Genomic DNA, 27,282 nt, shown 5'->3' on the forward strand with positions numbered 1-27,282 from the left:
CGCATTTATATATGGCCACAGGTATAAGTTTTACCCGTGGCATTTAACGTCCCGAAGCGACACTTAGGCTATGAGAAACGCTGTGGTGGAGGATTCCGTATCAAATTAGATCCGTTGGGATCATTTAGCTGTTCTCACATCGCACAACGCGAGGGCGCCTTTTTGTATTTCGACTTTACCGAAACCAGCCCGTCACGGCAAGACTGGGGTTGAACTCATGTCCTCCGGGTCCGTAGCCGACTGTTCTAACAACGTATAGCCTCCACGGCGAGCCAATACTTCTAATTAAGATGTAGAAATCGGAAATGGCTCAAAGCCAATAAACTCTGTAACCAAATGTAATAGAGGTTTAGGTCGGGCACATTTTCGTCTCAGTTCCTAAGACTGCACTTAACCTTAGTGATAATCGTTTGGCCTTGTAATAACACACGTTCTCTTTCTCTCTCTGAACGGTATTTCTTCCGGGCAGCTTCCGTGGTCGCAGTGATTGAAAGGGCAGGATTCTGCACCCGCTTTTCGATGGAGGTGAAAAGCAAGGCGCCCGTGTGCTGTGCGATGTCAGTGCACGTTAAAGAACCCCAGGTGGTCGAAATTTCCGGAGTCCTCCACTACGGCATCTCTCATAGCCTGAGTTGCTTTGGGACGCTAAACCCCAAAATCCAAAACAAACTAAACCAAACCACTTCTTACACGCCGACGATCTGAGGGAAAATACGAGCATCCCCTGACTGAAAACCGAAGACGTGGCCTGGTTCGGCGGGGCTAATCTTCAGTAGGTGGTTAAGCGGATCAGGTGCAGTGATGACAGCTTCAGGTGTGTTCACAGAGGCGAGCACATATCCGCTCATGATAGACGTCGCCTACAATGCTCCAAACTAATTATATGGGGTAGAACTACCCTATTGCTCAGAAAATTGCATTTTATATGGAAGGGGAGTGAGCAGGCCGATAGCGGGATGTTTGTTCATGGTATGTGGAGCTAGCTTGCCAAAATCACTTCGTGTCTAGGGTGCGCGAAAGTGGCACAAAAGGCAAGCTTCAGTTTGAGAACGAAACCAAATATATCCTGCTTACAAGGATGTACTCAAGCCCTCTCGCCATTGAATAGTTAACTGTGTACTCAAAATAATCATCACAGCAACCATACTCAAAAATTATGTGCAGCAACGTCATTTGGTCAATCATTTCGCCAGCCAGATAGCGGTGATCAGTCGCCGCACCATTGGGGGAATACACGGCTGACATTTCTTTTCCCATAGGCATTTATGGGCGGCCTTTCCGCCGACACATGCAATTCTGGTTCAAGCGAGCTCTGAATAGGGCGTTTTTCATTGAGAGATGTCAGGGTCGCTGTGCAGTTACCGCCCAATGTCATCGACAAGAACGAGAAATATAAGCTTCGCCTTCCCCGTTTAATGCTTGCAAGGTGCCCCCTAAAGAAAATGCCGCCTAAAAAGTTTCATCTGACAGATATCTTAAACAGTGCAGTTTATCCTGATATTTCGCTGCCCCACGCACTCTCCTTTTTCCCTCTCAGTAAGTGCATTTATCGATGATGAAGAAAGGACACATGCATATCATGTTAATTTATTTTGCTGTTCTTATTCTTCATGTGATTATAAGCTATTGAAGCTCATTGATTTTTAATAACTTTGAAAAAAAAAATAAGATACAACTGCGACGTATACTTCAAGACTATTGTAACATGAACCGATATGACAATCGCAGGAGTCAATTATTTTCTGCAACCCTACGAATGCGAGCGTTGTCGAGTGTGATGGATGAATGGCTGTCGGGCACAGGAACAATTGCAACAACACAGGTGTTCTGTATGGCGTTTTTGTATTTTTGTGCCGCAGCTGTCGCGTAGTAAAATAGTCGGACTTAAATGAATGAGGTTTCGCTTGATCACATGCGCATGCTGGACGCAAATTGCCATTCATTAACAATCGCTGAATACTGTCTGATTATAAGGTTTAGTGTGCTTAATAATAAGGATGGCCTGCGGCACAATTTTCTCCAATGATGGTCTTATCGCCTATAATATAGTTTGTCTAATATCCTCGAACTGCAGTGCACTTGTCTGAATCATAAACAGGCCGGAAAAAAATGAATGATCAAACGATTACCTCGTCAAAGCTTCATGTTGATATTTTCATCACTTGTTTCTGCCTGGCAGCCTTTGTAACTGACTAAAATATTTTTCAGGTTTATGGCTATACCAGTTTAGAATAGATATATTTCGATTTTCTTTCTCGCAATAATAAGGTCATCGAAAAGTGGCGTCTTTCCTGTTTCAAGATTTTAGCGAACTTCACTGAACTCACGAGCTCTGCAGTTATGACGCGTCACAATCCAATGAAATTTAACTACTTGCGAACTTTTCCTAATTTGGAAAATCAGCTGGGTGTCTAAATGGGCAAAAATTAATATTTTTGTGCCGAAATCGCGTGTTTATTGTTTTCTTATTGCTGTATATCTTCCAACATCCAACCTGTTCGCACTCGCTATAGCGTAGCCAAGTGGTGTAAATTGAGTACTGCACTCTTTGTACCGGCAAGATAACGTGTTACGCATTAACTATACTCTTGTAGTTTACAGTAACATCATGTTTGTTATCATACATGCATGTTTGAATCCATTGATCATCAGGGGTTCGTAGACGCTGCGTCGATTTTCACTATAGCTCATAGGAGGGTGCTGAAGGCTTGCCAGGGATACTTTTGTCGCTTTAGCCACCAGCGTTTGTTTCAGCGAGCAATCACCCACGTTCAGCGTCTCACTCGCTTCCTGACTGTAGGCACGAAATACAGCGTTAGACATCTTTCGGCTGCTTGATTGGATATGCCGGAATCACCTTTTACAGATGTCTAGTGCTTGTTGTTTCAATTTAGGCACGTTTTTGGCTCATCCGAAAGTCGGTCACTGTTTGAAATGCTCGACCTAGCTGGCACAGCGCGCACTACCGAAGAGTCCCGTTTCTTCGCGCCAGCGTGCTACATGGGAAAGAAGCCGGATTCTATACTTTAATCGGTGGGAAAGCGATAGGTTTTCTCAATCGGTACGACCAGGCCTGCGGCGCTTTGCGTTGTTATCGGAAAACTTGAGAGTTCACCTTTGCCTCCTCGACGACATGGGACATTGCAGCCGTCGCCACTGGCACGGGATAGCGTGCTGCCGATTCCCTTCTAACCTCCGCGTCTTGGTTGATTCATGCCGCCGTAAACTCGGGGGAGGGGTTGCGAGGGATGTTCCCAGGGAAGCGGCCAGGTCTTAACAAATTGCTTTGGGAATCTGACAGGGTTCACAGGGATTTGAAACTTGAGTAACAGAGGCTTATATGTTCTCGCCATAGGGCTTGTTACGTTCGAGTTAGTGAATACGAATCAACTGAGCTTTGGGCCTTGACAATGTTTGATTAGCGACAGAAAAAAATACGTGATTGCCGCTAGGCACTCGTTAATTAGAGATTTAGCTTACCGTGATCCGAGATCCGCTACCGTGATCCGCCACCGCTCGTTCCACTGCGCATGCCTAGACCGCCTTGACGCCGATAGATGGCGCCACATACTTGATGTCGGCACATAGACCTGCCGCGTCGAGGTCAATCAGCTTGCGCGCCTCGCCGACGCGCGGTAGAGGGTCACGGTGGCGGATCGCGGTAAGCTAAATTTCTCTAATAGAGAGTTTTAGCTCACCGGGATCCGCGATCCGCTAGCGTGATCCGCCACCGCTTATTCCACTGCGCATGCCCAGACCCCCCTTGATGCCGATAGATGGCGCCACATACTGGTTTCGGCACACAGACCTGCCGCGTGGGGACCAATCAGCTTGAGCGCCCCGCCCACGCGCGGTAGAGAGTCACGGTGGCAGATCGCGGATCACGGTAAGCTAAATCTCTCTGATATCTTCTCCGTACATTTGGTTACGGTGATCCCCACGCAAAAATAGCCGATAGTCTTGCAGTGACGCAAATCTAGTTCGTCGTCTCAAAACACTTCAGTGTGAAAGTGGCTCAAGCAAAGCGTGATAACATATCATAACATATGGAACTTACGCGTCCGTTTCGACGGCTGAGCCGCGTCGCCGTCGGTGCCGTTGCCAGTATAACCGAGCGAAAAAGAATGGCGAACCAAATATAATTTTTCAGAAAAGAAAAAGCCACGAGCTTTGCGCCGCTCCCTATTCGGACACCCGTGACTACCGAGGCGATCCGGGCCTCACGAGTTAAAGAGAATGGCTCGGAAGAACAGAAAGAACAGCCACAAATGAACGGACACTCGAGATGTCCCGCCATTTTTCCAGGTGGAGTTTCTGGCGCTGGTAGTTGCTCTATGAAAACTAGACTCATGTTTTTCTGCAGTGGCTGTCATTACCGACTCCCTGTCCTTGTGCTCGTCCCTCTCTTCCTCAGCGGATTCTGCAGTTTTAAAAAAACCTTCCTCTCACTCACCCCTTGACACTTGAGACTTGTACACACGGCATGAGTACCAGGGCACAGCAATGTGACTTTAAATGAATTTCCTGATAGCTTGGTAAGAGCGTCCCTCAATGGCCCTGTGTTACATATCCTCCTGGCGACAGCGTGCATCACAGCAGCGAGGTTTCGGAGAAGCATTTTATTAGGCATGCAAACTGAACATATTTGAAGATCTGAGGATTACCTGCATCTTAAATATTCTTGGAGTAGTAAATTATGTAATTCACGGAAACTTGACTGCTAACAAGGCTGTGCTGCCGTATCCCACCCCTAAATTTCAATCTTCACAGGTCTGATTTGACACTTTCTCTACTAGACTGCACATTTTGCGGTGAACAGGAATCATTAGATAGTTTTTATTGTTTTGCCGCCGCTTCACCACGTTCAGAAGACGGATGTTGGAAAAGCCATCGCAACAATTTGGCCTCGGTTTAAGTATAGGCCGATATTATTACCATTTGGCGCCACCATCCTTGGCCACAGCAAGTCTGTTACTATACCTCCATGATTTTTTTTTTTTTTTTTACTGGAATCGAAGCGTTTTCCTTGCTAATTTTTTCTGTCGTTTGTTCTACGAATCCCAGTGACAGTCTCCCGTGTGCGTTGTGACTTTATTACTTCACATTTTCGTTCCTTTTTTTCTACCTCTCCAATCATTTTCTTTTTAGACGTGATGTATATTTACACGTATGCCTATAGTAGCCTCGCCCGACGTGAGGCCGAGTCTGTTCACGTGGTGTGCGACTTCACATTCCGCGCCATCCACTCATTGCCGCCATCTTTGGCGCATCGCCAGCTGCGCACCCTTTTTCCTAAAGTTCCGGCTCGCAACAGTACATGCACATAACGCACCCACATACGGCGGACATCGACTTTTCTTCACGACGGACTCTAAGCTAACGCGTTTAAATTCGCGTTAAAAGACAACGCTTGCTCTAATAGCCCATTATCTCATTCAGCGCAAGCTGGTTTATTTCATTGCACATCATTGAATTTACTGTTTTATGAAGCTTGCTTTTTTAGTGAAATGTAATTGGATGTCCCTGGTGGAGTAGTGTGTTGAGGTTACAGTCACAAAGCAGCACTGGGGAACCAGAGATTGTGTAGCGTGTAGCGTGTAGCGCGTTCTGATAGCACTGAAAAGTCAACCTAACCGGAAATGGAGCATTTGTGAGCTAGATACAAAAATGAGAGGATCTCCTAGTTAAGAGACTAATGGCGAAAGCCTACCCTTCCTCTCCTATCATTTTCCTCCTATCGGCGCTAGGCAGTGCTACATAAAGGAAAGGCACAGTATCTGTCACATTTTCTCCGGCAGGTTTGTTTGGACGGTACACCATCGGTCCTGTCGCGTGGCGTTCCTTGGCGCGCGTTCAAGTGTGGGATTGTGGATGGCAGGATCGCTAGACAAGGAGAGCACATCTTGCGGAATCTCGCGCCCAGATCTCGCGCACGGGATTTTGTTCTATGAGCCTCGCCTTAAAAAATAAGAAACCTTTGAGATCACTACGGCACCCTCATTGGGGGAATGCATAAGCATTCTTTATGGATGAAAGAAGAGATACGGAAGGAGAAGAGGCTTCCAGTTTGTGACGTCACACTATGACGTAACAGCCTATGGAAGTTACTCCTTTTGGGCGCCGGAAAATGCCGACAATACCACTTGGCTACTTAGACGTCTGACTGATTCTGCAAACAACGAGAAAATCATCGTGTGTTGAGTATTTCTGATAGGATGTTGCATCGCGAACCTACTGTTACCTCACAAAGATGCATTTCTGTGTTATCAGCACACACGCATCCAATTCCCACTGTTTCTGAGTGGGTGCGTCGGAAAATTGGTTTAATACAATGAAGAACACTATATTAAAAAAAAAAAAACGGTGATGAATTCCACAGCAGTGACACTGCCTGGCTTTTTCTAGATGCATACAGTAAGTGTCAAAGGATGCATGCGTGTATGTGTAGTTTTCATTCTATTCGCTCTGTTATCTCATAAATATTGGTTCAGAGTGTGTTCTGGTCTAACTGAGACGATGGTAACCTCGTAGCGCCGAGCCACTTGCCCAGCTGTTCCCTATAGCTGTAAGGAAATCAGCGAATAAAAATGTCCAATTCGTCTAATGTCATTTGCCTCGGGGAGGTTTTCGTTCACATGCTTTGCAGTCTATTGTTCACGCATAGATCTCGTTTCGGAATGTAAAACATGTCATGCAATTTGGAAATGTACGCGTCATGCGTCTCGTTTACCCACACGTCCGTGAGGCGATGTGCAGGATCCTTTTTAAGCTCTTGCCATGCACACAACGCATGAAGGTTTTACCACGACGCACGAGAACACACATGCGGCTTTTTGTTACAAACGGCCTTTTTACCTCTGTCAGACGAACACTTTTAATCTTCATTGAACTCGATCTAAATTGAGGCTTTCAAGAAGGATTGAAGCATCCGGTGCTATATATACGGGCGTTTTCGATGAACATTGACAAATTTCCTTCGTGTGTGCTAGTTGACGCCAAATGTTCTGCCGACACCTAAAGCACGGTGGTCTGTCGTCTGCTGTCGTCTGTCGTCAGTCGCAGTCTCAAAAAGAAACGCATGATTGGGGTAACGATTGCGCGATTTCAGCGTACACAGCAGCATTTCGCTTTTGGCGCCTCAGGTCACCTAATCTATTTTCCCGGTAGTCGATGAGTGCTGCAGTTTCTCTTTCGCTCCACAGTTTCCGTGCCGACGCAGTCGAACAGGACGCCATCTTTACAAGTGGAGGACCGGTGTCGAGATTATAAAATTAGCTCAATGTAAACAAGCCTAATGCTCTTCGAATGTTCTAACAACGTTTTAAAAATGTTCTATAATGCCTTTTAATACATAAAATCTTTGTAACAATAATGTTATCTTGTGGTTCTATCGCATTTATTTGTTTTCAAATTTTAGAGCTCGCTGATGACGAGGGTGTCGACGACCGTTTTCGAGGGTACTTGAAATTTCAAGAGTGATTGAGGAAGCAGCTTGAAGTCAAGCAGGCTCGAGCTCGATTGCACTTGAACGTTGCCCTGTGACAACCTCGATCTGCATTGAGTTGAATGCAGATCGAGTTCAATGAGTATCGACAGTGTTCGTGTGACAGGAGTATTATTTTAAATGATTTGATCTTGCAAAAGTGTGACAGGTACCGCGTCTTTCCCTTCCTGCGAATCAATTACTATTATATTCAACTCCAGGCTGAAGTGACGCTCAATAACTGAATTTTCAAATCGAAGCTCAAGGAGCGTATATAGCGCGTTGCACAATTACACGCGTGCCGTAGATTGCTTCTCCCAATTAAACCGCTGAATCCTTGAAGCTCAAATTTCGCACAAAAATGGCATTTGGTTGGCAGTGTCTTTTAATACAAAATTTGTTTCGAGTACTTGCCTGGTTCTATCAGAAGAAGTCGGATGTTCCTATCGGCTCCTAGCGGCTCGTCTTGCTTCGCGCCGCCGCATGCGAAAGGAACATCTGACTTCTTCTGATAAAACCAGGCAAGTACTCGAAACAAATTTAATAATTAAAGAATACTGGCTACCAAATACCGTTTCTTTGCGAAATTTTAGCGGCAAGGATTTTGCGTTTTAATGGTTGGTTGGTTGGTTCACAGGAAGGGAAAGGCGCAGTATCTGTCGCACTTGCTCTGTGGACACCTGAACCGCGCCGTAAGGGAAGGGAGGAAGGTGGGAGTGAAAGTGGAAAGAGAGAAAGGGGAGCCGTAGTGGAGGGCTACGGAGCAATTTTGACCACCTGGGGATCTTTAACGTGCGCTGACATCACACAGCACACGGACGCCACTTCGTTTCGCCTCCATCGAAACGCAGCCGCCGAGGTCGGGTTCGAACCCGGGAACTCCGGCACAGTAGTCGGGCGTCTTACCACTGCGCCACCCCGGCGGGGCTTGCGTTTTAGCTGGAAGAAGCATTCTGTGGCGTGCATGTAACTGAACAGCGGGCTGTATATGCTCGCGAACATGGTTCCCAATCGTCCTGCATCAACTCCTTATGCATCAAAGAGTGTCCGAAAGATTACTAAATATGTTTTGAAACTTGAAAATTGCGCAAAAAGTTCGTATGTTGTATGCGCAGTTTTTAAAACAACAGTTAAAACCTTCCTAATTCTTAACTTAGTTGGAAAAAGCTATGCTGGCCACAGTGATGAGTTTGATGATGGCGGTTCAAGATGGTGCACTTTCACCCCTCTGCTCATAGCCATAGGCTACGCTACGCCGCCATTCACTTCATAACAGTGGCAACCTTTTCATTTTGGAAATGAAGTCACGAGTTTGGATCGACTACACAAGGAGGGGTGGAGGGGGAGGGGTAAGAACAAAATTTTCTCGGCGATAAATTTCGATGTTCTGCTTTGTAAACGTCTCCAGAGCCAGTAATATGCCGTCAGTCTCTATTTAAGGTACGCAAACGAGCAGCACGTTAAGAAGAAAGAATTCTTTTTGTGCCAGGATTGCAATATTTTACCCTGCAGAAAATTTTTGCGTTGGCTTCGGAAATGAATATTGAGAAAGAAGTCTTTCTGGCAGTAGAGTTGTATATTGACGTAAGTACATATAGTTGTTCAGGGGGAGGGGGACTATTTTAACCAGTCACGTATATAAAATGGAGGGGCGCGAACATCTTTTTCCCCGTTATATCCTCCCCCCGCCCCTGCTCTCATGGCAGTATTTTTGTTAGCAATCTCCGTATTGCAATATTAAAATTATTATCTCCCCCCCCTCCTCTCCTCCCCGCCCTATGTATAGATATTTACATTGGTCCCTTAAAAAAAATGCTGGTATTGTGACTTGTTCCTGGCCAATACAGGCTCGAATTTCTCCGAATCCTTTCTTTCAATATGTTGCTCATAAGGGCTAGTTTTCATGATTGTATACTTTGGTTCCCCTAGACTACGAACAGGTTGAAAAGAAATAGCAGATTCGCCTCCTAAACTGCGGCAGAAATTTTCCCATTGCGTTAAACACAACTTAGTCCACCATTTTGGTTCATCCATGGAGACAATGCGTTGCTTGTCTCCGGTTCTTACGTTCGTTTTTTTTTTTTTTTTTTTTTAATTCTTTTGTGCACTTCAGAGCCGCAAGTTTCCCAGAGGATTTTGTTGAGCGCTCCAACGACATGCGGTGCAAACCCAGCGGCGTAGGTATACTCTCATTTTCCCCTTAAAACAAGCCTTGACCACAAAACAAAAACTCTTCTGGTTCCGCTTCAGATGCTAGACGGGAGCTAGGTCTTGTGTACATAAGTGAAGAGAGAAAGGTGGGAGTGAAAGTGGAAAGAGAGAAAGAGGAGCCGTAGTAGGACCACCTGGGGATCTTTAACGTGCGCTGAGTCTTATGCTTCGAGGAGTCGTATGCTTCGTATTTATACGCGTTATCGCCTTTAACACTGCCTTTTAATTGTACGAATCTTTGGCTTCGAGAGAGTGGCAGAGAGTTTGGAAGTGTTAGGCGTCTTTCCCGTGTGCTGTACGATGTCAGTGGACCTTAAAAACCCATAGGCTGTCGAAATTACTCCGCAGCTCTTTTCTAAGGTGCCTAATTTTGTCTTCTTTCAGTCACACCTTCCTTCCCCTTACGGCGCTGGTGAGGTACGTGTGCGCTAAGTAGTGAGAAATATGCCATGCTTTTCCTGTCCTGCAAACCAATTAGAAAAAAAAACACACCTTTAAATGGTTAGGGTTTTAGGAAAAAGAAGTCGCGGTATCTGCCTTACTTCTTAGTGGACGCCTACGCACTTACAAGAACGCCATACGAGTGGAGGTGCATACGTCGTTGGTTTGAATCCTAAGCCTATACAAATTCACTAGCAGAGGGATCGATGCTAACTGGAAAGTAGAATAGTATGACAGTACCCTGAACTCTGCACAAAGAACGGTTACATGGCTATTTTCATACGAAATTACTTGCGTATTTCTTCCAACACTTTTTTTCCAATTCAGGTTTACAATGACAGCAGCGACGACCCCTCTTCGACTGAAGGAGCTCTGTATGCGCTGTCGTGCAAAACACCAATCACCTTGAGAAGTAACTCGGCAATTGGGTTTGAACGCGTGATGTAATTTATGAACAGACGGGCATTACACACAGGATTGGATTTATTGCAGATATATTAAACAGACCTCCGGTTTCTAGTGGTAGTACACTGTAAAAACAAAAACACCTCTTTAGGTGTTTTCGCATGTCTATAACTAACACCCATGCACCCTTGAGAAAAAGTGGCTTCAGTGTGCCAGTACACCCTCAAAGATGGTGATTCGGTTGGTCATAACACCCTTCTATGGGGCCAATGCACTGGGGTGTTTTCATCACCTTTACACCCTATTGCAGGGTGGGAAAAGCGGCATTGCACCCTTACACCCCTTGAAAAAAATCAGTGCGGATAACCTGCATATATTGCATTCCCTAATTAGGAATTACCTTTGCCACTACACGTTCTTTAATTCTTTTCCTATGTGCACATTTGCAATCAAGCTTAATAGTATACCTGGTAACCACCTGCAATGCCAAATGAGCATGTAAAGAGATGCTACATGCCATTATTTTGACATCTAGAATGGCCCATGCCAGTATGATTGTTTTCTCAAATTCACAGAGCATGTTACGAAAGAATGTCACAGCTTCAAACACAGAAGGTAACTGGAAGCATTTTATTCGGCATAGAAGGGTCAGGGTTCGGAGTAGTGGGTGCTCGGGTGCCATTGGGGGAGGGGGTCAGGAGGGGTACTTGTGTTCTGTTCCTTCATTGCTTTGCGCTATGGAACCTCATTTATTTGACAATACGGCCGCTCTCAACCGAGAGCCTAGCAGACGGGCAAAAACATACATGTTATGGACGTAAATACCTAAAAAAAATGAAAGAAGCAAAACAGTTCCAACAAATGCAGACAACAAAGTATACAATTTTTTTGAAAAACATATCCGAACAATGCACACATGTCACAATGTCACAACAGCATGGTGACATTTCTTAAAAAACAACAAAAATTTTCGTGGTATGCAACAATAATCGGAGTACACAATAATAATCCTACACTTTGTCAGTGTCAACACGTGCACTTGCATAAAGTTCGGCCTTGTGCGATGAAATAAAGCGTCGTGCAGCGCATCTTGACTTCAACACACATACGCCCAAAAAGAGGTGCTCTATAAAGCAGCAAAAATTATCGGACGCCTTGTCATATCACAGATTGAACAGCCAAAATCAACCCATTTTTGCAACAATACCCTACGTAGAGGCGATGACTCGAAGAAGCTTCCGGTGCTCAATGAAGAAGAAATGCTCTTCAGCTTCTTTGATGCTGCTCCCAGTATATCCGACGCAGGGCGTGGCAGGCTTTTCTTCCTGTTCCTTGAAAAAAATGTGAAAGAAGTGCATAAGAGAGCAGCTGTATAAATGTCCATTGCGCCTGAGCAAATTCAACATATTTTCTACTCTATATTTAGAATACACCAATGCCCCTTTAGTTTACAGCAGTGTGCTGGAAAAGGGCCCCATCAGAAACAACTAGTGGTATCTCACAATTAACAATGCAGAGTATACTGTTATGGTTGATTCAGAAGGCACAAAGCTGGCAGTGTTTGATCAAGTCATAAATGAGAGCATGTAAGGTCAACCCATTTTTATTCATGCAGCATACTGTTGCATGGTATTTTCAGATTATGCAAGCTATTTTGTTGAATAAAAATGGCTACACCCAACAAAAGCACCTGGGTTAGAGAACTTCCACGCTGCCCCACAAACTTTTCATTTCACATGAACTGGAATGTTTAATATGATAGTTAAAAATGTAAATAACCAATAGCTTGTTAAAGTATGCAGAAGGAAAAAAATACCAGCTGGATTTCTATCGCTCCTAACAGCATTTGGATGATTTCAACCGGAAAAAATTGTTTCAAAAAAGGTAACAAATTAAAAAAAATACTGGTAATGCAGGCCAAAAGACAAAAATACTGCCTTGTATTTTACATAATGGTTTAACAGCATTTGTAAATTGAACTGCCCTATTACAGAAACCGCCACCTTCCAGTGCGAAACCAATTCTTTTTCACACATTTCTGTTGGGTACGCTAGTGGTCGGCGAGATTCAGCGAAGCTGTGACGCGAAGACACTGGTTGCACTTGTATGATGGGAGAAAATACTGAAATTTACTTTACAAAGATGCAGGTGCTCTGCTGGTATCCCACAATGCACTGAAACAAGTTCTGAATGGATGCTGGGGCTGCACTGGTCCCAGTATCATTTTCGAAATAGGCAGAGAAATGGGGCAATTGAATAACAGTGCCCCAGTAAGCACAGTTTTCTTGGAACTCAATGTGCACTTGAATATAAAATTAAAGCAGTTTCTTTTTTCTAGCATTAATGGGAGAGCATCTTTCTCAAGCAACCATGATTGGTGCAGTTCTGATCCTCACTTTACCCACTGCTGAATATCTTGCAACTGAAAATGAAACTAGTTATATGCTACTTTCAAAATTATTAATGATTTGTTGACAGCACTGGAACACGGTGTTCACTACTAAAATATTAACAGCTGGCTCAACTGAAGGCTTCACACAAGGCCTACAGCATACCCTGCACTGGCCAAGTAGATACTGCAGAACCAAACAAAAAAAAACGTGGAAAGAGCATACTTAGTGATGGGGCACTACAAAAAAAAAAAAAAAAAAAAAAAAAACAAAGTGCATGTAATACATAACACATAATGCATTTCTGAACTTTTGCACTTCTTCTTGTGCTAAGTATGAACCAGCCAAGCCCTAGGTCATCGCAATGCTTCCTGAAGTGTTTACATTTAAGTTTTAGTAACAAGGAAAAAGTGTTCTCGCTGCTCTAGTGGCAGTTCTGAAACTTATCACACATTATTCATTGAAAGTGTACTCTGGAGCTTTGAGTTGAGCGACAATTACATGTGCAACAGCAGAGCATTACCAAACAACCAAACAGCAGAAGCTCTAAAAAATGTCAACACTGAAGCATGGCATGTTAAAACATTTTCCACGCATAGCACACAGACATCCAGAACATCAGTGGTGAGCCTCGAGAGGCGGCAGAAAGCTCAAGTGTTCAAGAAGTTGTAATCGTTATAGCGGCAGGCAGTCTGAGCACTTTGAAATACTAAAGGTTCGAATACTAAAAATATGTTGACTAACTTGAAATGCAAAAAAACAATTTGGATTTATTGAGAATGTTTACTATAAATGAGAATGTCTATAACAGTGCCACATGGTTAATGCATGAAATGTTAGCATTGTAGTTGTGTTAGCATATTTATAAAGCATGAACCTTGAAACAAAGCAGTATTTTCTCCCAACCAATCTGGTAAACCTAATCTCAGAAGAATTAAAATTATTACATCATTTCAAACTTGGCTAGCAAATTACAGCATTTTTTTAAAACCACTATTAAACTGCATTACCCACCTTCAGAAGCTTGTAGGATAAGACAATGCGGCAAATATTTCTTTTGAAGCAGTCTCAGATTATATATTCCAGAGATTAGGAACATGTTAGGTACTAGCATGCATGGGCAGGTTGAGAGACCCCTTTCCAGCAAATGCTAAACCCCACCAAGCTGCCTGCAAGAGCCATCTGATAAAGCACTGCTGGTCCACTACAGCAGAGTGCTTAGTCAAATGGCACACTGCACCAATCTTGACATTACCAGTGCTTCATCAGATGACTCTTGTATGCAATACGACGTGGTAAGCATGTGATGGCAGCAGTCTCTTAAAAGTGCTTTTGATTGTACTTACAGTACAAATAATCCTTTCACAGCAAAGAATTCACAGTTGTGATGAAAACTTGTGCAGTATTTCTATTTGAATTATGAATCACTAATACATATTACAAGTTAGACTGTAAGCCATTTTAGAAACAAAGAAAATTCGCTAATAATGTCGGTTTCAAGTAGGCTTCCTGAATATTCAAATGACAAAGAGAAAACTTACAAATGATACAAACAACATCCAGAGCTCCCGGCTGGTTCCCAATGTTTGCCAAGAGTTGCAGAATGCATACTGTCTGTACATCTACAATAGAAATAAGCAACAGAACAATGGTGTACCTCCTTGCAGGTAAAAAGAGACAGCCGAGTTTTGAGGCGATAATTTATTGTCTAATTTAGGAAGGCAAATAAACAAAATTGAAAACATGTAGAGGCACGCAAACTGAAAGCCAAACATCTTACAGCAAAAAATAGCAAAGCTTGTGAAGATTTGAATCAGGTATCACCTAATTCTCTGCTACTAGTTGAACAGATTCGAAAAGGCTGCACCATTACAATGGAGAAGAATAATAGGTAATTTAAATTTAGCTAATGCAAAAATTGTTACATATGAAGAAACGCACAGACTAGTTATGGTTTTATTATTATTTCTGATGCTCAGCCATGTTTTTAGTATATCTTAAGGCAATGCAAAATGGCAAAAATGTAGGCATTTAGCGAAAAACTGCCAACTAGATAGCACATGCAGCAAACAGAAGGAAACAGCTTAATACTTACGCTTCTTTCTCCTTTCACGTGTTCCCCCAGAACATACTTCGAGCACCCGGGCAATGTCCTTTTTTCTTGCACGAATGGTGTCCTTCAAAACCAAGACAGGTGTCTTGTTAAGGCCAATTTCAACTGCCTCTTTGCCGTCCTTCTTGATCAGCATGTTGACGTCATGTAAGAACTGCAAGTTTGTGTGAATGGTAGCCATAAAGAATTCATTTTACTCAATGTTTTCAGTAACTGAATATTAAAAATCATTGTACAAAAGCTAAGGCAATTGATGCCTTTGTACATATCAGAAAAAAAAAAAAAAACTGGCATTAGCAAACAGCAAATACAAATATTTACTAAGGTTAGAAAACTGCAAAAGCCATCAGTATTTTGCTACTCATCACCAAACTGCAAGCAATATTAAGGAAAGTCTAATATAAAAAATAACAAAGCAAAAATTATGATCCTCCTCCCCTCAACTTGGCACACGGCTGAATGGCAATAAAATATGTAATATATCTCTAAACTAAGGGTCCCCGCTCAGCTTTAAAAAGTAGGCTTCAATTCTTAGAGGCAATCTACAGACATACATCGTTAGCATATGAAAGTCAAATTGTTTTCTGGGCCCTTTAAATCAGTAAACTGCTTTCAACACATACATTACAAATTTTTTAATAACAGTAAGTCACAAATTTGCCTGCAATATGCGCACTGTGTTGAGCAAAGCAGGTAAACATATGCGACTAAGGCTATGATAACCGCTTCATATGTACATTTAAGCAAAAGACAAAAAAAAGTAAACATCTGGTCAGAATCAAACTCTGTAATAGCAACATCCGGTACAATATTTGGCCACCGAATTCAAGCTGTCGACCTCTACTTGAATGCTGAGGCATCAGGCATCGAATATCCATTTATTCTAGTCTAAAGACACTACAAAAATCAAGTAATGCGGTCAAACAGTTAGTTATGTTGAAATGTGACCACAAAAATAATGAAAACTGGATGGTTTGAACCACATCAGCTGACTTAGCACGTGTACAAATGCCTTAATTGAAGTCTTGCTGAAAATAAAATACGTACCTAAATGACTCTTCGAGAGCGAAAGTAAACGCTATAACAAAAGCAGCATGATAAAAAAGCAACTTCACACTCCATGCAACCGCAAAATATGGTCCCCGTAAAATGAAAAATGCTCCCATTGTGATTAAAAAAGGCAAATCCAGACGCGGGGAAGTTAACATAGGCTGATGATAGCGGCATATAGTTTACGCAGTTTGGAATAAACTATTATGCAACCAGGCCGGCCGACCAGCGGACTTCGATGCCGAGAGCACGAGCGCAGAGGCGTGCCGCGCTGAACGGCCGCCGAGAACGAACATAGCCTCCTCGAACAAAAAGTTAAAACAGAACAGCTGCGGGAGGACGCTCCCCGAGCAGCAGGACGGCGCGCGCCTATGCTCCGAGTAAATAAAAAAAAAAGGGGGGGGGGGGGGGGGTGCAGCGCTCCGAGGGAAAGAAGATGAAGCATGAAGGAGGTTTCAGGAGAGCGAGCGCGAAGTGTAAGAGATAAGGGAGGAGGGGGGAGTCGAAAGTGCTAGGAGAATTAAGGTAGTACGCCAACATGACCTTGCCGCACGAACGGAAACGGTAGAACAAAACCGAGTCGTTGCGAACTGAGCGCAAGTATCAAACTGTCAAGAAACGAAAATCGTTTCGTGAACCTCCTGCGCGTACAAAATGCAAGGAAACGTAGCACATACATTATTTCTGTTCAAGAAAGTTGAGACTGATGCTCTTGCGCGAAATCTGTGTAACTCGCCGCGACATCTACCACATGTGCGATGTCATTTTGGCTGTCTCACGTTTTCATTTCAGCACATTCTGGAGCGTTCCGGCACAAAAAGACACAGAATGCAGCAATCCGGTAGGACACTGTTCCCACAAAGCGCAATATGCGTGAGAATAGGCTTACCTTTACAGACGGTTGCGTCAGCCGCGCAGTACGCTGTCCGCCTTCGTATCACCGGCACCGAACCAACCAGTGCGATTTCAGCGCGAGTGCAATGTAGTCGGCGCATATACCTCTTAGTCACGCAGAGGAAAAAATCGTCCATGCCTTCTTTCGAACATCTCAAACATAAAGCGGTGCAGCAGTCCTTCGGCCTGAGCAAAGCAAAAAGAAGCCCGGACACTTGCCGACACGACAAATGCCCGTTTGCGTTAAACACCACATGTAGAAGGCACTTCACAAGCGTACACACTTCTGTAACACATATGCATGGGAAATGCAACACATTTCACGAGGGTAAACAATCGAAGAAGCACATTCAGCATTCGCCGAAACGTGGCCGAAACGCACTCCACAATGCTAACGGCCATATTGTGAAATTTGAAAAGAGCGTTCGTAGCTACCGGCGGCCTCCTGGCGGTGAAATTTTGTTTCAGTTTCTGTTTCATTTTTAGAAAGCACTCATGTGTAATTTTAATTTTAGCGTTACTTTTGGTGCTTTATTTAGGTGTTGGGTTATATTAGCAGCGCCGCTTGCGTATAAAAGGCTACGAAGTTACGCAGCCATATACCCCCAGCATGTTAGGTGATATTGCTTGCCCGTAACACCCTAAGGCATATTCTCCAACCAAAGCAGCCATTTGACATGCAAGAGGTGATTTCCAGTGGCACGAACACCCTAGACTCGGGGTGTAAGGGTGTTTTGAATTAGACAAATGCCCAAAAAGGTGTTTTTGTTTTTACAGTGTACAGTTAGGCAGAAGATGATGTTCAACTTTTGCGGTATTTAGAGACTTCTGGAAATTCTTATATATTGTTTAATAGTCAAGCAACCAGTTTTTTACAAAAGTACTGAAAAAAAAAAGTATTTTGCGCGAACTAAACATGCCGTTTAGGGCAGTAAAATCTCTAGGCTCCCTCAATACAAGTCGCTTTACTCCTATCGCGGCGGCTCCTTCTTGAAAATAGCTTTTTTAAGAGCACTTCTAAAACCCATTTCGTGAGTTGGCTTAAGTGAAAATGTAAAAGTTCAGGGAAAAAAAATTGAGAATAATTTTTGTTACGTCATTCTCACCGTTTCTAACATTTTTCCAGTGCCGTGGCAAGAAAAACGGCGAAAGTTTCGGAAAGGATTGCAAGTGCGCAAATCGGAAGTTCAAAATAGAGCGCTTTGCCGGAAGCGGTCGTTATATACAGGAAATGACATGTGTCTCAAACAAGAAACACCATAGTCGACCCCATTGGCAGGGAGGCTTCGGGAAGCCTCGGCACGCGTAGAAGCGAACGTCGGGTGGTGCCGTCGCACGCCGCATGAAGTGTATAATAAAAATAGATGAAAGTTCGTGTTTCGGGTATCTTTAGGTGGCGTAAGGCTACCATCGATTCAATCTTTTCTTACAAGGAGGCAAAGAATGCAGCAATTCAGGGCGACATTAAGAAAATGTTTCCTACAGGTGTTTTCAAAAGTGTGCTGCCCTTCAAAGCAAGTCAGAATGTTAACGACTGGCTTAAGTTTCTATAGCTGCCTATCTCATAGCAGGAGACTCTATAGATCAGGGCAAGTTGGTATGTGGCATAACTGCTGCTGGGAGGAGACCAGATAGGAAGGAAGGCCGCTGAATGGGAATGGACTTGGTAGACGAACAGCTGAACATCAGCTGCCCAGTGCACTTCAGATCTTTGCCTCTGAGGAGACGACACTCGAGACCAGTGTAGAGCGAAAATGAGGAATGCGACATGCCACTTCAATACTAAAACCTTCGCTTGGTTGAAAAAAACTATGCCCTCAGCAAGGTTAGCAATGTATGCACTGAACAGCGAACATTAACCAAACAACAGTGATAGTAGAGAAATAGAGAGGAACACCAATAGAGGCTTTACAAAAGTTAGCGCCATCTAATGAAAGAGACAAAAACTGTGCGCGGCGGCCATGTTTTGCTCAGTCCGCCCGCGCCTCCCATCGAGTACGCTGTCAACCAGCGCCTTCGTGGAACCCGTGCGTGCACCGCAAGGTGCATTGGAATGATCACAAGCGATTGTTTCATTTTTTAACATCGCAGCAGTCGCTGCTAGCACCAAGCTCTATTCGGAATGATGCCAGCATTGCTGCGTACCCTTATGCAGCAAGGGCACCGTCGTAGGTGCGAACGGAAACAAGGTATACGCGTGTATGCGACCCCTCGTTTGCAATCCTAATCGGTTTTACAAGTGTCACTTGCATCATGTAATGCATTACTGCACGTCCCTCTGACTGAGAGCTAGCTCACAGAACGTGCTGTCATCTATAAAAGCAAGGTTGTTTTGCGTGCTATGGAGCCTTGTTAACTTGAATGATAAGCTTATGCTTCGACGGAGGGCACGGTAGAAGAGCAATACATGTATACCGAACGCTATAGTTCAAATGCGTTCTTTGAAACCTTTTGTACGTAGGTTGAATTTACCATTGTGTATTTGATTTAAGACAAGGGCACGATTACCGAAACTACTTTTCACAGTCGTACGAAATTGTAGCGCTTAGTGCAGAGAGCGAAACGGCTGTCTAGTGCGCGCGAGGTGCGTGTTTCACGCTGCAAAAGCGGCTGCCAAACCCGCGGCGTCTAGTAAAGCAGGAGAAGATGACATCCCATTAGTGTGTTGTAATATGCTCACGTCCAGCCCGTTTCGAAAGATGTTATCACGTGACAATGCACGGGAAGTCCGGTCCGCGTCCAGAGCGCGTGATTCAGGTTTGCATTCTGTGCCTTCATACCTACTAGTGCGGCCGATAAAATAACGAAGTTTGCTTTTCACTTTTGTGCGTTTTGTCGAGTCGCCCGATGGTTCGCTAATTGACAGCCACCTGAAACTCAGTTGATTTTGTAAACATGCCGATTTCTTGTTTATTCCCTCTGTCAGATAGCAGACATTGGAAGCCTTAACCTCATATGAAAGTGCTGTCATGGGAAGCTTCGAGGAACTCGAAGGAAGAGGAACTCGGCTGAAACGAAAAGAAATATGAAAAGTCAACTCACATTACTGCGAAGTGCCAATGCTTGGTGCAACTGGCTGTGTTCATAAAGTCAGATTTATATTATATAATACTATAAAACATTAGGGGGACACTTAAGCTCCGCCGTTAAGGGTATGACGCGTTAGCGTCTCTCTCTCACACAGACACATTTTCTTTCTTTCCTGTTGAGTTTTTAGCTTTTATTTATTTTATATTTCGATTGTTTGTTTCTTTATTTTATCTAATGTTTTATATTTTTATACACTAATACTCATGGTCAGCAACAATCATCTTTCCATTCTGAGCAATTTGATCCCCTTTCCCACATCTCCTCCCTCCTAACCGTTAATCCCCTGCCTAAGCATATGCATGCCGAACACCCCCCTTCGGAGAGACGCGAGCCTCCGCGCTCTGGTGTCAGTACGGACGGCAACTAGCTATGGCTTATGTGGATGCCGCTTCGTGCCGTTGCTACCCAGTCCACGCCACTGCAGTCACTAACAACTCTCTTCAACCCTCTCTAACTACATCAGACTAACTTCGACTTATTTCGAGGCCGTGGGTCGCCATTGCACTTGCTATTACGCAACCTCCATGGATTACATTCAGTAACTCGAAGCATGCAATCGACAACTACTTGATTAGAAGGATGGCACCCATGACGCGGTGCCATCCTTTTGCTTCGCGTATGTAGGAATGTATTAACACATAAAACCATATGTGTTAATCCATTGCGCCGCTAAAACACATATGGTTTTATGTGACACATAACTGCTCAGTCTGGAGTAACACGCGCATGTGCAACACTGCCCGATTACGGCCGCGGCGTCCACAACTGTTCGCCGAACAACTCATATTCATACATTGCATGGACTCAAGGGCCTTATCATCGCTCTCTCTTGAACGTTATTAGATCAGCTAACCTTTTTTCTTTCATTTAATACCCCCTTTATTTTTACATATTCGATTATGCCCTGAGGCAAAAACAATGTTATTAAAAAAAAAAACATTTGTGTGGCATAAAACCATACAATACATAATCTTGACACATATTAGTTAACAAATGCACTCATACAACTTGAAGCACACAGCGCTGCATTCACTAACGAGTACATAGGTGAATCAATAGTCATGAATAGCAAATCATGACGAAATAAAATATCACAGTGAATATAGAGAGCCAGCCAAGGTGCGCCAAAGTTTTTACTTGAAATTGTGATAAAGCTGTTTTACTAGCTATACGTGCACTGTGCAGTGAGTTCCAGTTTTCAGTAGATAACAGTAAGGATGAGGTTTTATATTTTGGCGTTCGTGCGAATATGGGCTGCACTTTGCAGGGATGATCAGCCCGAGGTGAAAGATGATGGCCGGGAGCCATGCGATCAGCTGCAGATGGGCAGTCACCGTAATATAAGGATGAAAGAAGGATATATGGGAGAACTTGCTTCGAGTAATAAGGTCGCGAATATTGAGAGATCGATTTAGTAAATACACCCTTTGATACAGTGAGTATGTTTGTTGTGTGTTATGTTGGGTTTTTTGGCGCATAAGCAACTAAGGCTATCATGCACCAAGAGCAAGGTTGATTTGTTTTGTGAAAAAAAGGGGGGAAAACGGATGTGTTTAAACTGCAGTTTGTTTAGAAAGCCTCCTTTTAGGAAACGGGTTGCGTTGGTTTTTAGGGCGCATAAGCTGCTAACGCAATGATGTGCCAAGCACGAGGTTTCAGTTTGTTTACTGATGCACACTTGATTTATTCTACAGTTTGTGTAAGACATTTGCTTGCCTTAGAAAACTGAAAACACACGACAAATCTACAAGTACATCTTCGCTTAAAATCAATTTTGGGCGAAAAGGAATGTGTTGTTTGTAAAATGGGGTAAAATATTTTTCTTAGTGTTTCGATACCTGTACATGAGAATAAAACGTAGGTAATAGTTTGTTGTTCTCCACATTCTTCGCATTGAGGTTTGTCTTGTTTTGTCAACAGAAAATTGTGTGTCAGGTACGTGTGTCCAATGCGGAGGCGGCATAGTATTACTTCAATGAAACGTTCCTGATGCCGGCACGACATCCATTCTCCCAAAAGGGGCTTTACTAAGTGTAGTTTGTTATCCACTTCACTATTCCAGGAAGACTGCCATTTTTCTTTTTGTTTGCGATGTACAAGTTTTGTACAGTCTTTGTAGGGTATGTTTATACACTTCATTTACTTGTCACGGGCTTTAGCAGCACATGTGTCTGCTCCCTCGTTGCCTTTAATACCCACGTGACTCGGAGCCCAGCAGACTTTTATGTTATATCCTCAAGCAATGGCTGTTATATTGTGAATTATGTCTCCGAGTACCGGAGCGGCTGCATTTCTTAGATTTAAGCTGTCAGGACGCCTAGGGAGTCTGTGTAAATAATGCTGTTTGTAACGTTCTCTTTTACTATTTTCTCTACGGCAGCAGAAATGGCGTGGGATTCAGCAGTGAAAATAGATGCACAGTGTGGAAGTCATTATTTCCTCGGAATCTCCTCGCACAACTGCATTTCTCGTGTACACAGTTGTTTTCGATCCATCGGTATAAAACTCTGTGAAGCTTCTGTATTCTCCCTGAAGTTTAAGAAATTCCTGAATAATGTGCTCCTGTTGGGTTTTAGTCTTTGGAAACTGTGTGAGAGTGAGATCACAGATTGTCGGAAGATTGTACCCTCGATGTGGAGGGCTGTTATTTTGAGCGATATTCGGTAATGTGTCCAGAATATGGAGTTTGCAACATATCTCTGGGAACTGCATTATCAGTGGCCTCGTTGTCTAAGGTCTATTTGTGAAAGTGACTCTGGAGAGGCAAGTTGTGACTATTGAATAGCACAGGTTTTTTTTTTTTTTTTACTTTATTCTGAGGACATGGGCTCGTGTATCTTTCAGTGAAGGCTCGTTAGTTTGCACATAGAGGCTATCCACAGCAGATGTTCTGTATGCACCACAAGCAAGGTGGAGGCCGAAGTTATGGACTGGGTCTAATTTCTTTAAATATGATTGCCTAGCTGATCCATGAAATATGCTTCCATAGTCTAAGAAGGAGCGCACAACAGAGCGATATATATGCAAAAGGCATGCCCTATCAGATCCCCAATATTTACGTGAAAGGACCTTCATGATGTTTAGGGATTTGGAGGCTTTCTTCTTTAGTGTTTGTATGTGGGAGAGAAAAGTCAGTGTTTTGTCAAAATTAATGCCTAAGAATTTGTGGTTATTGTTTACGGACAATTTGATTTCATTTAGGTGTAAGGTAGGGTTGGGCTTTATGCTTCGTTTGAGTGAGAACATAAGTGCCACTGTCTTCTGTGGAGAAAATTTTAACCTATTATCACTGGCCCATTTCGTTAGCTTATTTATTGTTAATTGGACATGTCTCGCACATGTGGACATGTTGCACGATGTGTAGGCTATTTGAAGATCGTCCACATTGAGTGAATACATTATGGAATTTGGCATTACTTTGCTAATCGTATTCATTTTTACAACGAAAAGTGTTGTGCTTAAAATGCACCATTGGGGTACACCATTCTCCTGCAGAAAGGTTCTTGACAAGGTGGTTCCAAGACGTACTTGAAACGAACGATGTGACAGAAGGTCCCTTAAAACATTTAGGATAGGATAGGATGGGATAGGAAATACGTTAGTTTCTCTAGGAAGGTCTTGTGCTAGTAGCGGAAGAGGTCCATCTTCCGTCTTCACACAGGGTCGGTGCCCCTATTCCAGGGCTCCGCTGAGCTTCGCTGCTCGCTGGGCGTGCTGGATCAGACCTAGTTGGCAATCCAGATCGCCGCTGGAGAGCCGGCTCTCCCACTGTTCCGCACTCGGGGCTTTACTAAAGCTATCGTTATTTCTACATTGGCACGTGACGTGGTATAACGAAGGTTTGCTACCACACCATGGGCAGGTGTCCCGATATTGCAACGGCTAAGTCTTGCTTAGGATATGCAGGTTTGGAAATGTTCCTGTCTGTAGTCTTCGCCAGTATACTGCCTCTTGTTGTTTTAGATGCCGATGAGGCGGCGGATAGCGGATCCGTACCCCCTTATAGTAGTTCAGAATGTCTGAGTACGTAGGGCTGACTCGCTCGGGTAGATCGTCCGATTGGGAGGAAGCTCGGCTCGTGTACCCTCGAGGTACCTCATCGACGCGTTCGTTCCCCGATATGTCGGTGTGTCCTGGCACCCAGTAGATGTTGTGTTTGACTTTTGATGGGGTCGCGCTCTGGAGGAGCCTGAGCGCGGCGCGACCTATGCGGCCGTTCATGTAGTTACGGCACGCTCCTCTCGAATCTGTAAGAATGGTAAGGGACGTGTTGCTTCGATACCCGGCTACCACCGCTAGAGCAACGGCCAGCTCCTCCCCTTCGGTTACCGTGCAATCCCTGACTGAGGAGCTAGCTAGTTCCTTTAGTTTGGAATCAATAGCTACCGTCACTGCGCTGTTATGTGAGCTTCCTGTATACGGAGCCGCGTCCGTGTATACCGTTGTGGATATTGTAGCTAAATTTTGTTGTACATACTTCGCCCGGGCTGCTCTACGGGCCACATGCAAGTTGGGGTCCATGTTCCGGGAGCTAACCTTTAGCGTCTGGCGAATTGCGTCCGGTATGCTCGCAGTATGATTCTCGATGTCCGCAGTTGCACCTAGCCCCATTCGCCTAAGAAGCGAGCGCCCCGTAGGAGTCTGCTGGAGCCTGGCTATCTGCGTGACCAGTTGGGCTTCTTTGATCTCTTCGAAGGCATTGTGAACGCCAAGAGCTAGTAGTTTTGCGTTGGAGGTGTTCATTGGTAGGTGCAGAGCTGTCTTGTAAGCTTTGCGGATGATGATATCTGCACTTTCCACTTCTCCTTTATTGAGGTTGAAATACGGGAGGGCGTAGCCTACGCAACTGAGTACCAGGCTCTGAACCAGGCGCAGGTTATCCCCCTCTCGCATACCGCTCCGCTTCTGCGACACACGCGGGATCATCCTGGCGACCTGAGTGGTCGATTGCTTGAAAAGGCCGAGCGTATGGCCGCATCGCTGATTGCTCTGAAGCCACATTCCTAAGACTCGTATCTTGTCTCGTTCGGGAAGTAGCTGTCCTTCGAGGAGACATTGACATTGAGGCATTCTGCCACGTATGCCTAAATCTGCAAGGTCGTGCAATATCCCAAACCTCGCAAGTTGTATTATATGCCTTCTCAAGGTAAAAAAAAAACGGCAAGACAATGCTGTCGGTGCATAAAAGCCTTTCTGATAGTGTTTTCGAGACGCACGAGATGGTCAGTTGTTGAACATCCTTTTTTAAAACCGCACCTTTAAATATTTAAAAGTTCGTGAGATTCTAAAACAAAAGTTAGTATGATGCTTAAATTACTTTAAAATGATTTTACTAAAACGCTGGTGAGTGCAATGGGCCTGTAACTACCAGGAGATGTCGGCTCTTTTCCAGGTTTCAAAAAGGGTACAACAGCTTTTTTCATCGCCTCTCGCAATTCTCCTACGACCCAAATTTTGTTAAAAAATTTATTAGTGCCTCTATAGCAGGTTCGGATAGGTGGACGAGCATTTAGTAGTGAATTTGGTCAGGACCAGGTGCAGTCTGTTTACCGGCAGCTAGGACATTTTTTTATTTCTTGTAGTGTAATTAAGCTATTATGCGGTTCTTTTGTACCACAACTTGTTGGGAGTTCTTGTTTCTCTGCTGTGTTTTTGTATTTTAGGAATGTTTGAGTGTAGTGTGATGAACTGGAAACTGCAGAAAAATATTCATCTAAAATGTCGGCCTGTTCTTGTACAGTTGTCTGTACTGCGGGGGCTGTTAGAGGGGGAATGGTAAATGGAGAGTAGCTGCCATTTAGATTTCGAACCTGTTCCCACATTTGTTTTGATGTTGTTGAGCTGTTTATTGATGTTACATAGTTCTGCCAGGAGGTTTTTTCGGCTTGGCAACGGATGAATCGGGCTACCAGACTTCGTGATTTTGTTTCGCCACTCCAGAAGACTGAGGAATTGCTATGTGCGCTGCAGTAAGAATGCAATTTGCGTAAGCATCATATAGTTCATCTATAATATATTTATCTGAAGTAATTTTTTCTAGGCTGGCCTTCTCTCGGAACAGTGCCCAATCGGCTAAATGCAGCTTCCAGCGTCGCGGCTTAGATGGGAGGATTTGTGGTGAAGATGTTAAGCTGATTAGTACAGGTAAGTGATCGCTTCCGTATGGGTTGTAAAACGTCCCATTTAAAATCTGTAAAAATAGAGGGTGAGCTGAAAGATAAATCAATACAGCTCATATTTACTCAACTAGATGAACAGTAGGTTGGTTTCCCGGTGTTAAGGAGACAGATAATATTACACAGTGTAAAATCCTCTATGACTTCGCCTCTCGTATCTGTTTTTCTACTGCCCCAAAGGATGGAATGTGCATTAAAATCCCCTACTAATAAAAATGGCTCTGGAAGCTTCTAATTCATGAATACTAAGTTTAAGGTGTGGCTCTAAGTATATGCAGCACACAGTTATTGTTTTAAAAGCCTGTAAGGTCACCGCTATAGCTCCAAACTTAATTTTAAGTTTGTGTTCTCGAACTGCTACTCCATTTTTTACTATGATGGAAACGCCACCTGAGAGCCTGCTCTCGGTCGCGACGGAATACTGTATTGTTTTTGAGTATGTTCTTATGTTTGGGACCTAAATTTGTTTCTTGCAAACACAAGGCTTAATGTGAGTGAGGGGATAATAAGTGTTTTATGTCATTCATATTAGTTAAATGTCCTCTGCAGTTCAATTGTATAAAAGCCATTTTGTATTAAAAGAATAGAGAAGGCTAAGTTTTGCTTTCGGGCCTTCTGATTCGGGGCTTATCTCTTCTGTCGATCCAAGGAGCTGCGCCGCCCGTTCGACGTCGACGGCACAGGACTGCCTTGGCATGTGTCCATCTCGTCTTCTGACACGCTGGACGCCCGTGCGGACCGCACAGGTACATTTGTGTTTGCCCTCACCGCGTGGTGAGAGGCCTTGGGGCCGGCTGACCTGGGCGTCTGCGCAGCCTGTTATTCTGGTGGTGGCGCAGCGCTGGCCGCAGCCACCAAGGGCACGGATGGCCCTGCTCCCGGTTCAATGTGTGAAACCTGGACAGGTGCCAGAGTCTATTGTGGCTCAGTGCCCTGTTGCGCCACAGCAGAATAGGCAGGTTTATTTGACAGAACACGATTTCGTGCTTCCCGGAAAGTTAAATTTTCTTTGACCCTGATGGTAATGAT

The 27,282-nt window shown here is 44.0% G+C and overlaps 2 long non-coding RNA genes across 2 annotated transcripts in view; one reads left to right on the forward strand and one right to left on the reverse strand.

The window, feature by feature from the left end:
• The window catches only part of LOC146208109 (uncharacterized), a 91,656-nt gene extending 82,002 nt beyond the window's left edge, over positions 1-9,654 (forward strand). The window contains exon 3 of the long non-coding RNA XR_014703362.1: positions 9,597-9,654. This is a non-coding gene — a long non-coding RNA (uncharacterized LOC146208109). The remainder of the gene's footprint in view (positions 1-9,596) is intronic.
• Positions 9,655-11,167: 1,513 nt separating this feature from the next.
• Positions 11,168-15,200, reverse strand: LOC146208161 (uncharacterized). Its single transcript, XR_014703363.1, has 3 exons — positions 15,026-15,200; positions 14,472-14,552; positions 11,168-11,871 (listed from the first exon to the last, which is right to left on the reverse strand). It is a non-coding gene; the product is annotated as an uncharacterized LOC146208161 (long non-coding RNA).
• Between the last annotated feature and the right edge of the window lie 12,082 nt (positions 15,201-27,282).

This window comes from Amblyomma maculatum, chromosome 1 (genome assembly GCF_055883805.1).
Source record: "Amblyomma maculatum isolate TAMU_Amacu chromosome 1, ASM5588380v1, whole genome shotgun sequence".
Taxonomy (NCBI): Eukaryota; Metazoa; Arthropoda; class Arachnida; order Ixodida; family Ixodidae; genus Amblyomma; species Amblyomma maculatum.